The sequence below is a fragment of the Pan troglodytes genome, chromosome 1, assembly GCF_028858775.2.
Source record: "Pan troglodytes isolate AG18354 chromosome 1, NHGRI_mPanTro3-v2.0_pri, whole genome shotgun sequence".
NCBI classification, from domain to species: Eukaryota; Metazoa; Chordata; class Mammalia; order Primates; family Hominidae; genus Pan; species Pan troglodytes.
The window spans coordinates 190,444,532-190,457,284 of record NC_072398.2 but is presented as its reverse complement, the minus strand read 5'-3'; positions in this window follow the sequence as shown (position 1 = coordinate 190,457,284).

The following is a 12,753-nucleotide window of genomic DNA, read 5'->3' as shown; positions in this document are numbered from 1 at the left end:
CAGTTGAACTGATGGTTTTTTCATAACTGCAGTCCTTCAAAGATGACCACCATATATAGTTGTGTATGTGTTATTCCAAGCCTTTAAATATATACATAAACATATTCTGGAATCAGAATGAGCAGACCAAAACATAAACAATAAATATTCTCAAAGAGACAAGGGAAGATGAAGTAGAAACAGGAAGTCATAAATATTAGATATGAAAAACATAATACATGGCTGGGTGCGGTGGCACATGCCTGTAATCCCAGCACTTTGGGAAGCTGAGATGGGTGGATCACCTGAGCTCAGGAGTTCAAGAGCAACCTGACCAATACGGTGAAAGCCCGTCTCTACTAAAAATACAAAAATTAGCCTGGGGTGGTGGCATGCGCCTGTAGTCCCAGCTACTTGGGAGGCTGAGAGAGGAGAATAGCTTGAACCTCAGAGGCAGAGGTTACAGTGAGCTGAGATCATGCCATTGCACTCCAGCCTGGGCAACAGAGTGAGACTCTGTCTTAAAAAAAAAAAAAAAAGAAAGAAAAATAATACATGAAGTAACATGTAACATTCACATATTGCAATCCAGCAGTAGCACTCATGGGTATATGCTGGAAGAAACCTACATGTGCAATAGAAAATGTGAACATGAATATACTTTGTAGCACTTTCACAATACCAAAAGCCTAGAAGCTACCCAGGTGCCCATCAGCAGAAGAGTGGAAAATGTACAGTAGCCAAAACAAATGAGCTACAGTGACATAAAACAATATGCATGAATATTAGCAGCACAACATTCGGTGAAAAAAGTCCTGAAAATTACATACAGCATGATACCCTTTTTATAAGGTGAAAAATAACATTTAAAGGAAAATGTAAAGGTAGTGGAGAGGAGTCCCAAGCATCTTAGAAGGCAGTGGAGCTCTTAACTACAAACATCATCAAAGAAGCTAGAGGAAGGAATGATACGGACGTCACCTGGAAGATAAGGACTTGCTTGTGGTGACACTACTGGAGAATTTGCAGAAGTCAATGCATGGGGAGGGCAATTGGCAGGGGTAGAGTTTCTGTATTAACTGGAACATTAAGAGCCAACAGAACATGGTGAATGTTGTTAGTATGATTCCATGTTATACATGAGCTGGTAAATCCTGGACATCTGTAGGAGATAAGGTAGGTTGTCTCTGGAGGCCCTTCTTCACATACTCTTCTTATGGACCCTGGAATCTTATGATGACTCTTTACTGAGTGACTCTTATGGCCAGGCACTGTGCTAAGCACATTATAATTAAATCTGTATCCATTATCTCCAGTGAGGGAACTGAGGCCTAGAAGGGTTATATAATTTTCTCAGCTGGGTGTGGTAGCTCACACCTGTAATCTTAGTACTTTGGGAGGGGAAGGTAGGAAGATCACTTGAGGACAGGAGTTCAAGACCAGCCTGGGCAACATAGCAAGACCCCATCTCAAAAAAAAAAAAAAAAAAGCCAGGCATGGTGATGCATCCCTGTAGTCCTAGCTACTTGGCAGGCTGAGGCAGGAGGATCACTTGAACCCAAGAATTCAAGGTTACAGTGAGCTATGATCATGCAACTGCAAAAAAAAAAAAAAGTTTCCAGGGTTCCACTGTTTGAAAGTGGTAGACTCCAGGCTAGATATGTCTGACTGCAGTGCTTATGCTCTCAATCATTATGCTATTAAAGTTTTCTTGTTGAACCTCCTGGACTGTATGTTATTATAGGCCCTAGTAAGTTTAGAGTTAAATGAACCTAAATTCACTGGACCTATGGGATAAATGGTATTAAGCTAACAGTCTTCAAGAAAAGAACTTGCTCAAGTTCTACAGCATCATCTTAGTTATACTAGAAGTTTTAAGAACAGGAAAAAGGGCTGGGCGCGGTGGCTCACCTGTAATCGCAGCACTTTGGGAGGCTGAGGTGGGCGAATCACCTGAGGTCAGGAGTTGAAGACCAGCCTGGCCAACATGGTGAAACCCCATCTCTACTAAAAACACAAAAATTAGCTGGGTATGGTGGTACACACTTGTAATCCAAGCTACTTGGGAGGCTGAGGCAGGAGAATCGCTTGAACCCAGAAGGCAGAGGTTGCAGTGAGCCCAGATCACACCACTGCACTCCAGCCTGGGCGACAGAGTAAAACTCTGTCTTAAAAAAAAAAAAAAAATTTGCCGGGCACGGTGGCTCACGCCTGTAATCCCAGCACTTTGGGAGGCCGAGGCGGGCGGATTACAAGGTCAGGAGATTGAGACCATCCTGGCTTACATGGTGAAACCCCGACTCTACTAAAAATACAAAAAATTAGCCGGGCGAGGTTGAGGCGTCTGTAGACCCAGCTGCTCGGGAGGCTGAGGCAGGAGAATGGCGTGAACCTGGGAGGTGGAGCTTGCAGTGAGCCGAGATGGCACCACTGCACTCCAGCCTAGGCGACAGAGCGAGACTCCATATCAAAAAAAAAATTTGTTTTCAGATACTGACATTATTGAGAATTCAGTAATTCCTTGAGATTTCAAATCCTTATTTTAAGTTAACATCTTCTGGTTATAACCTTAGGGTTTCTCATAAGTTGAGACATCTTTACTTGGGACCACCCCAGGATCACTGCTTATGAATGTTTGTGCCCCCTCAAATTAGTATGTTAAAATCCAAACCCTCAATATGGTAGTATTAAGAGGTGGGCCTTTGGGAGGTGATTAGGTAATGCAGGGACAGCTCCCATGAATGGGATTGGTGCCCTTATAAAAGAGTTCCAAGGGAGCTCTTCAGTCTTTCCATCATGTGAGGACACAGTGAGAAGTCACCTCCAAAACTATGAGAAATAAATTTTTGTTGTTTATAAGCTGCTCAGTTTGTGGTATTTTGTTATAGCATCTCGAAGGACTAAGACAATCACTGATGCTGTTTTCTATAACAGATACCTTCCTGATTCAGCCTTCTCATGTCTAATAATGTCATCTCTCCCTTATGAATTCTGCCTAACATGTCTAAACTCCAAATTACAGCCCTGTTGGACGTTTGTTTAGTGAGTGGATAAAAAAAAAGATGTCACAACAAAGCTATTTCTTGATTTTTAAAAAATTGCTTTCTGGGCGAGCAAATGAGTTGAATACCTTAACTGGGATTAGGATCAATTGTTTATAATAGAAATCACCAAAACAATAGTGGTTAAACAAAACAGAAATGTATTTCTCACTTAAAAAGAAGCCTAACTATAGTTAGTTCAGGACTGGTGTGGCACCCGGTGATGTCAAGAGCCCAGATTCCTTCCCTCTTGTTTCTCTGACATAAACATGTATCTTCTTGATAGTCCAAAACGGCTGCCCAAAATCCAGTCACCCGTTACACATTCACCATAAAGTTGGAATAGTAGAAAGGCACCCTTTTACGGACACTTTTAAAATGTGTACTACTACTTTCACTTACAGCCCACTGGCCAAAATTTGGCCACCTCGTCATAGCTAGCTGCAAGAAAGGTTGGGATGTGTAGTTTTTATTCTCAGTAAGCATATGCCCTGACCAAAACTAAATTCTACGACTGCAAAAAAAACGGGAGAATGGAGAGAGGATTTGGAGAAAATGGCAGCATAGAAAGCACCAGAAATCTGTCTCCCAGCCTAGACAGCAGCTGCATTGGCAGAATCTATCTGATGCAACTATTTTGGAATCTGGAGTCTGTTGAAATTTTGCAACTTCCAGGGGAAGATGATAAATCGTAGTTAATTTTGGTCAATTTCAACTCTTAGGACGGTAGTAACTACCAGTTCCTCACCCCTCAGTCCTATGGCGACAGCTGTGCACATATTTCTGGAGCAGTTTGCACACAGCTTGATTTTTTCCTCCTTCATTTTTCTCTTTTAACCCCTTTTGGGAGCAAGACATTGAAGACTAGGACATTCAAAAGCATCTGCATATATGGGGAAACTATAAAATCACCATGTACGCTGAGGGGAGGTGCAGGATTAGAAAAGGCCTGAGTAGAAAAGTTTATATTTCATGCTGATTCTTTGGAAAGACACAGCCTAAACAATGAAAGAAATAGAAACCCTGAGGAATGGGGAAAATCTGATATCCAGAGTTACCACATTAGATTAAAATGTCTAGTTTTTGGCCGAGCATGGTGGCTCACTCCTGTAATCCCAGTGCTTTGGGAGGCCAAGGTGGGTGGGTTGCTTGAGGTCAGGAGTTCAAGACCAGCCTGGCCAACATGGCTAAACCATGTCTCTACTAAAAATGCAAAAATTAGGGGGGCGTGGTGGTTCTGAGGTTTTGGGACTCAGACTGGCTTCCTTACTCCTCAGCTTGCAGATGGCCTATCTTGGGACTTTACCTTTTGATCGTGTGAGTCAATACTCCTTAATAAACCCCCCTTCATATATACATCTATCCTATTCTGTCCCTGTAGAGAACCCTGACTAATACACTGGATGACAGCACATCTGTTTACAGCATGGATGACTATTTTAAGCCCACTGTTGAGACCTACTGCTCAGAAAAAAAGATTCCTTTCATACTGTTACTGCTCATTGATAGTATACCTGTTCATCCAAGAGTTCTGACGGAGACATATAAGGAGATTATTGTTTTCATGCCTTCTAACACAACATCCACTCCAGCCCATGGATCAAGGAGTCATTTTGAATTTCAAGTGTTGTTATTTAAGAAATATATTTCATAAGGCTGTAGCTGCCATAGATAGAGATTCCTCTGATGGATTTGGGCAAAGTAAATTGAAAACCTGCTGAAAAGGAGTCGCCATTTTAGATGCCATTAAGAATGTTGATATTTGGTGGCTCACGCCTGTAATCCCAGCACTTTGGGAGGCCGAGGTGGGTGGATCACGAGGTCAGGAGATCAAGACCATCCTGGCTAACATGGTGAAACCCCGTCTCTACTAAAAATACAAAAAGTTAGCTGAGCATGGTAGCAGGCGCCTGTAGTCCCAGCTAATCGGGAGGCTGAGGCAGGAGAATGGCGTGAACCCGGCAAGCGGAGCTTACAGTGAGCCGAGATCGCACCACTGCACTCCATCCTGGGCAACAGAGCAAGACTCTGTCTCAAAAAAAAAAAAAAAAAAAAAAAAAGTGTTACCTTATCTTCAATTTTTTGCAAAAGTTTGAGAACTGGTATTGCTTCTTCTTTAAATGTTTGGTAGAATTAACTAAAAAACAATATTCTTTAAAAAAGAATATTGATATTTTAACCTCCAACCAAGACAACTAGAATTAAAAGTGGAGCCTGAAGATGTGACTGAATTGCTGTAGTCTCATGATAAAACTTGAACAGATAAGGAGTTGCTTCTTATGGATGAGCAAATAAAATGGTTTCTTGAGATGCAATCTGCTCCTGGTGAAGATGCTGTGAATATTGTTGAAATGGCAACAAAGGATTTACAATATTACATAAACTGAGTTGATAAAGCACTGGCAAGTTTTGAGAAGACCAACTCAAATTTTGAAAAAAGTTCTACGGGGGTAAAGTGCTATCAAATGGCACTGCATATTGCATGCTGCAGAGAAATTTTTTTTTTTTGAGATGGAGTTTCGCTCCTGTTGCCCAGGCTGGAGTGCAGTCCCAGCTCACTGCAACCTCTGCCTCCCCAGTTCAAGCGATTCTTCTGCCTCAGCCTCCTGAGCAGCTGGGATTACAGGCACGTGTCACCACGCCCAGCTAATTTTGTATTTTTAGTAAAGATAGGGTTTCACCATGTTGGCCAGGCATGTCTCGAACTCCTGACCTCAGGTGATCCACCCACCTCGGCCTCCCAAAGTGCTGAGATAACAGGTGTGAGCCACCGTGCCCAGCCTGAGAAATCTTTGTGAAAGGAAGAGTCAATCAATGGGGCAATCTTCATTGTTGTCTTATTTTAAGAAATTGCAAGGCTGAGCATAGTGGCTCATGGCTATAATCCCAGAACTTTGGGAGGCCAAAGTAGGAGGATCACTTGAGGCCAGTAGTTCACAACTAGCCTGGGAAACATAGTGAGACCCTGTCTGTACAAAAATTTAAAAATTAGATAGGTGTGATGGTGGGCACCTCTAGTCCTAGCTACTAGGGAGGTTGAGGGGGAGGATTGCTTGAGCCCAGAAGTTTGAGGCTATAGTGAGCTATGATTATGCCACTGCACTCTAGCACCTGGGCGACAGAGTGAGACCCGCCTTAAAAAAAAAAAAAATCAACAACTTAACTTTACAACTTATGGAACTAGAAAAAGAACAAGGCCAGGCGCAGTGGCTCATGCCTGTAATCCTACCACTTTGAGATTGTGAAGGTAGGAGCATCACTTGAAGCCAGTATTTCAAAACTCACCTGGGCAACCAAGAAAGACCTTGTCTCTACAAAAAATTCAAAAATTAACCAGGCATGGTGGTTTAGGCCTACAGTCCCAGCTACTCAGGTGGCTGAGGCAGGAGAATCCCTTGAGCCCAGGAGTTGCAGGCAGTGAGCTATGATCATGCCACTGCACTCCACGTAAGCAACAGAGCGAGACCCCATCTCTCAAATAAATAGTCAACCCAAAGTTATCAGAAGGAAGGAAATCATGAAGATGAGAGCAGAGATAAAATAATGAATAGAAAAACAATAGAGAAAATCAATGAAACAAAAAGTTGTTCTTTAACCAAACACATAAGTGTATGCCAACAAATTGGATAAACTAAATGAAATGGACAAAATACTAGCAACATAAACATACTAAGACTAGGACTAAATCATGAAGAAAGGGAAATCTGGATAGACCTATATGTCAAAGCCATTTCATTGCACGTTGGTTATTTTCACAAGTCTGGTTAGATGGAATACACACAAAGCAAGTTAAATGCAGTGAATTTGTTACTTACAGTTAGACCTCAAGGGACAACAGAAGCCTAGGATTCAGGACAAGCCATCTGAAAGACTCAGGAAAGCTACCCGGGGTGGATGGAGGCCTGTGTGTCACGTGCCCATGTGCACTGCACCTGAGAGACCCCAGAAAGCTGCCCATCTCCCCGGGTTTTATTATTTATTTATTTATTTATTTTTGAGACATGGTCTCGCTCTGTCTCCCAGGCTGAAGTCTGGTGGCGCGATCTCGGGTCACTGCAACCTCTGCCTCCCGGGTTCAAGTGATTCTCATGCCTCAGCCTCCCGAGCACCTGGGATTACAAGTACCCGCCATGACACCTGGCTAATTTTTGTATTTTTAGTAGAGACGGGGTTTCACCATGTTGGTCAGGCTGGTCTCGAACTCCAAACCTCAAGTGATCTGCCCACCTGGGCCTCCCAAAGTGCTGGGATTACAGGCATGAGCCACCGTGCCTGGCCCCTCTGGGTTTTATACCATGGGAACCATGGGAACAACATGACAGAGTGGGCTAAAATGTTAAAGGGCATCCTGTTTCTATGGGGGACAGGAAGAGAGCCTGGGCTTTTCTACCTGTCTCCTTTATCTTGGAATGTTGCATTCCCAGTATATTCTACAGTTAATCTTTTTTTTCTTCCCCCTGAGATGGAGTCTCACTCTGTCACCTAGGCTGGAGTGCAATGGCACGATCTCGGCTCACTGCAACCTCTGCCTCCTGGGTTCAGGTGATTCTCTCACCTCAGCCTCCCAAGTAGCTGGTATTATAGGCACCCGCCATTATGCCTGGCTAATTTTTGTATTTTTGTAGAGATGGGGTTTCTCCATGCTGGCCAGGCTGGTCTTGAACTCCTGACCTCAGGTGATCCACCTGCTTTGGCCTCCTAAAGTGTTGGGATTACAGGCGTGAGCCACCTTGCCTTGCCTATACACTTATTCTTAAGAAATAAGAATGAGTGAGAAACAGGAGAGAACTAGGTTGCTCGAAGGCCACCCAGAGAATTGTCCTGTACTATTAACTAATAATGAGATTGAGTCAGAAATCAAAAGTCTCTGACAAAAGCCCAAGACCTGATGGCTTCACTAGTTAATTCTACCAAGCATTTAAAGAAAAAGCAATTCCAGTTCTCAAACTTTTGCAAAAAATTGAAGATAAGGTAACACTTTTTTTTTTTTTGAAACGGAGTCTTCGCTCTGCCACCCAGGCTGGAGTGCAGTGGTGTGATCTTGGCTCACCACAGGCTCTGCCTCCTGGGTTCACGCCATTCTCCTGCCTCAGCCTCCGGAGTAGCTGGGACTACAGGTGCCCACCACCATGCCTGGCTAATTTTTTTATTTTTTTAGTAGCTACGGTGTTTCACCATGTTAGCCAGGATGGTCTCAATCTCCTGACCTCGTGATCCACCTGCCTCGGCCTCCCAAAGTGCTAGGATTACAGGTGTGAGCCACAGCACCCGGCCAGATAAGGTAACACTTTCTAACTCATCCTATGAGGCCAGCCTTAATCTGACATCAAAGCCAGACAAAAACACTACAGGAAAAAACAACAGACCAATATCTCTTACGAATATTGATGCAAAAATCCTCAACAAACTACTAGCAAATCAAATTCAGCAGCACATTAAAGGAATATACACCATGATCAAGTGGGATTTATTCCTGGGATGCAAGGGTGGTTTAATATTGGAAACTCAATTAATATAATACACCATATTAACAAATGAAGGGACGAAAGCATGCAATCATGTCAATTGATGCCGGAAAAGTATTTGACAAAATTTAGCCCCCTTCCATAATAAATAAAATGGTCAACAAACTAGGAATAGAAATACAACAATTAGTAGCATTTCTATATATGAACAAAAAACTAGGCAAAAAGGAAGTCAAGAAGGAAATCCCATTTAAATTGCTACCAAAAATTTTTAAATATTGAGGAATAAATTTAACTGAGGAGGTGAAAGACATCATGAGGAAAACTACAAAATACTGATGAAATAAATTGAAGAGGATTCAAATGAATGGAAAGACATTACATGCTCATGGGTCAGAATTAATATTGTAAAATGACCATACTACCTAAGGCAATCTACAGATTCAGTGCAATCCCTATCAGAATATCAATGACATCCTTCACAGAAACAGAAAAATGTCTTAAAATTTGTAGGGAGCCACACAAGACCCCAAATAGCCAAAGCAATCCTGAGCAGAAAGAACAAAGCCAGAAGGATCACACTACCTAACTTCACAATATAGTACAAAGCTGTAGTAACCAAAACAGCCTTGTACTGGCATAAAAACAGACACATAAATCAATGCAACAGAATAGAGAAACCAGGAATTAATCACATATCTACAGCCAACTAATTTTTGACAAATGTGCCAAGAACACTTTTTGGGGACAGAGCAGTCTCTTCAACAAATGCTGCTGAGAAAATGATATCAATATGTCGAAGAATGAAACTAGACTCTCATCTTTCACCCTATAAAAAAATCAACTCAAGGCCAGGCGCGGTGGCTCACGCCTGTAATCCCAGCACTTTGGGAGGCAGAGGTGGGCGGATCACGAGGTCAGGAGACTGAGACCATCCTGGCTAACACGGTGAAACCCCATCTCTACTAAAAATACAAAAAATTAGCTGGGCATGGTGGCCGGCACCTGTAGTCTCAGCTACTCGGGAGGCTGTTTGGCAGGAAAATGGCATGAACCCAGGAGGCGGAGCTTGCAGTGAGCCGAGATCACACCACTGCACTCCAGCCTGGGCAACAGAGCCAGACTCCGTCTCAAAAAAAAAAAAAAAATCAACTCAAAATGGATTAAAGACCTAAATATAAGACCTGAAACTATAAAACTACTAGAATAAAACATAGAGGAAATGTTTCAGACTATTGGTCTAGGGAAATATTTTATGAATAAGACCTCAGAAGCACAGACAACAAAAGCAAAAAATAAACAAATGGTATTATATCAAACTAAAAAGCTTCTGTGCAGCAAAGGGAACAACAGAACGAAAAGACAACCTGCAGAATGGGATAAAATATTTGCAAACCATTCATTCAACAAGGAATTCATATCCAGAATATACAAGGAACTCAAATGTCTCAACAGCAAAAAAATGAACAATGCAATTAAAAATGGGAAAATGATCTGGACATTTCTCAAAAGAAGACACACAAATGGCCAAAAAATATATGAAAAATGTTCAAAATCACTTAATCATCAGGGAAATGCAAGTCAAAACCACAATGAAGTATCATCTCACCTCAGGATGGCTATTATCAAAAAGAGAAAAAAATAAGAAATGCCCTTTAGGATGTGGACAAAACGGAACTCTTACACTGTTGGTGGGAATGCAAATTAGTACAGACACTGCGGAGAACACTATGGCGTTTCCTTTAAAAACTACAAATAGAATTATGTGATCCAGCAATCCTACTGGGGCATTTATCCAAATAAAAGGAAGTAAGCATATCAAAGAGATATCTGCATCCCCATATTTATTGCATCACTATTCACAATAGCCAAGATATGGAATCAACCTAGGTGTCTAACAATAGATGAATGGATGAAGAAAATGTGGCATATATGGACAATGGAATACTATTTAGCCAGAAAAAAAGAATAAAATCAGCCAGGTGCAGTAGCTCATGCCTGTAATCCCAGCACTTTGGGAGACCGAGGTGGGCAGATAACAAGGTCAAGAGATTGAGACTATCCTGGCCAACATGGTGAAACCCCGTCTCTACTAAAAATACAAAAATTAGCTGGGCGTGGTGGCACACACCTGTAGTCCCAGCTACTCGGGAGGCTGAGCCAGGAGAATCGCTTGAACTGATGAGGCAGAGGTTGCAGTGAGCAGGCAACCTACAGAATGGGAGAAAATTTTTACAATCTACCCATCTGACAAAGGGCTAATATCCAGAATCTACAAAGAACTTAAACAAATTTACAAGAAAAAATCAACCCCATCAAAAAGTGGGCAAAGGATATGAACACACACTTCTCAAAAGAAGACATTTATGCAGCCAACAGACACATGAAAAAATGCTCATCATCACTGGACATCAGAGAAATGCAAATCAAAACCACAATGAGATACTATCTTGCACCAGTTAGAATGGCGATCATTAAAAAGTCAGGAAACAACAGGTGCTGGAGAGGATGTCGAGAAATAGGAACGTTTTTACACTGTTGGTGGGACTGTAAACTAGTTCAACCATTGTGGGAGACAGTGTGGCGATTCCTCAAGGATCTAGAACTAGAAATACCATTTGACCCAGCCATCCCATTACTGGGCATATACCTAAGGGATTATAAATCATGCTGCTCTAAAGACACATGCACAAGTATGTTTATTGTGGCACTATTCACAATAGCAAAGACTTGGAACCAACCCAAATGTCCATCAATGATAGACTGGATTAAGAAAATGTGGCACATATACACTATGGAATACTTTGCAGCCATAAAAAAGGATGAGTTCATGTCCTTTGTAGGGACATGGATGAGGCTGGAAACCATCATTCTGAGCAAACTATCACAAGGACAGAAAGCCAAACACTGCATATTCTCACTCACAGGTGGGAATTGAACAATGAGATCACTTAGACACAGGGTGGGGAACATCACACACTGGGACCTGTTATGGAGTAGGGGGAAGGGGGAAGGATAACATTAGGAGAAATACTTAATGTAAATGACAAGTTAATGGGTGCAGCACACCAACATGGCACATGTATACATATGTAACAAACCTGCAAGTTGTGCACATGTACCCTAGAACTTAAAGTATAATAAAAAAAAAATCAAGTCAAATCAAATCCTGTCATTCTCAGCAACACGTATGTAACTGGGGAACATTATGTTATGTGAAATAACCCAAGAAAAGAAGGTTAAACAACGCATGTTCTCACATGCAGAAGCTTTAAAAAGTTGATCTTATAGAAGTAAAAAGGAGAGAAGAGGATACTAAAGGGTAGGACGAGTTTGGGGAAGGAGGGGATAGGAAGATATTTGTTAAAGGATAGAAAATTACAGCTAGATAGCAGGAATAAATTCTCATGTTCTATACCACTATAGGATGACTATAACAATAATATAGTTTCAGATAGCTAGAAGGAAGGTATTGAATATTCCCAACACAAAGAGATGATAAATATTTGAGATGAAGTATATGTTAATTACCTTGATCTGAACACTATACATTATACATATACACTATGCCTATGTATACACATGCACTATACATATACACTATATGTCAAAATATCACTATGTACCCCATAAATATGTACAGTTATTATATGTCAATTTTTACAAACCTCACCAGGGTCCTACAAATTTAGGTACTGTTATTGTTCTCATTTTACATTTGAGGAATCTGAGGCACAGATAAATTTATAAACTGGCCCAGTGTTGCATACCTAATAAGAGGTAGTGCACTGATTCAAATCCAGGCAGTCTATCTCTGCAGCCTACACTGTTAGCCACTAGTATGTCAGAAATTCAAAACTTCAAAGTCAATGTCTAACCAACCCAGGAGCAGTGAACACCACCAGATGCCTGATCAAGGTCTTGAAATACCATCTCCCATTAAAAAGAGCCAGGTTCCTTGGAGAAATGGCTGATTTAAGGTCTGGGTCAGGAAATGAACAAGAGAAACCTGAAGCACCTTGTCATATAGATAACAAGCTATTGAAGACTAATAGGATCATTCCAAAAGAAGAGGACTCTCAAGAGCCAACTTAAAGAGGCTCCCAATGGCCAAAGATGTGACAGTTTGAGTATCAGTAGGGATAACAATAGCAATAGATTGAAGCACATCAAACATGTTTAAATCTATGAGTTCATAATGATGCTCAAAAATGGGTCATGTTTAGAAGATAATTGGGAATTGTTAAGTTGAAAACTGGTAAATAATT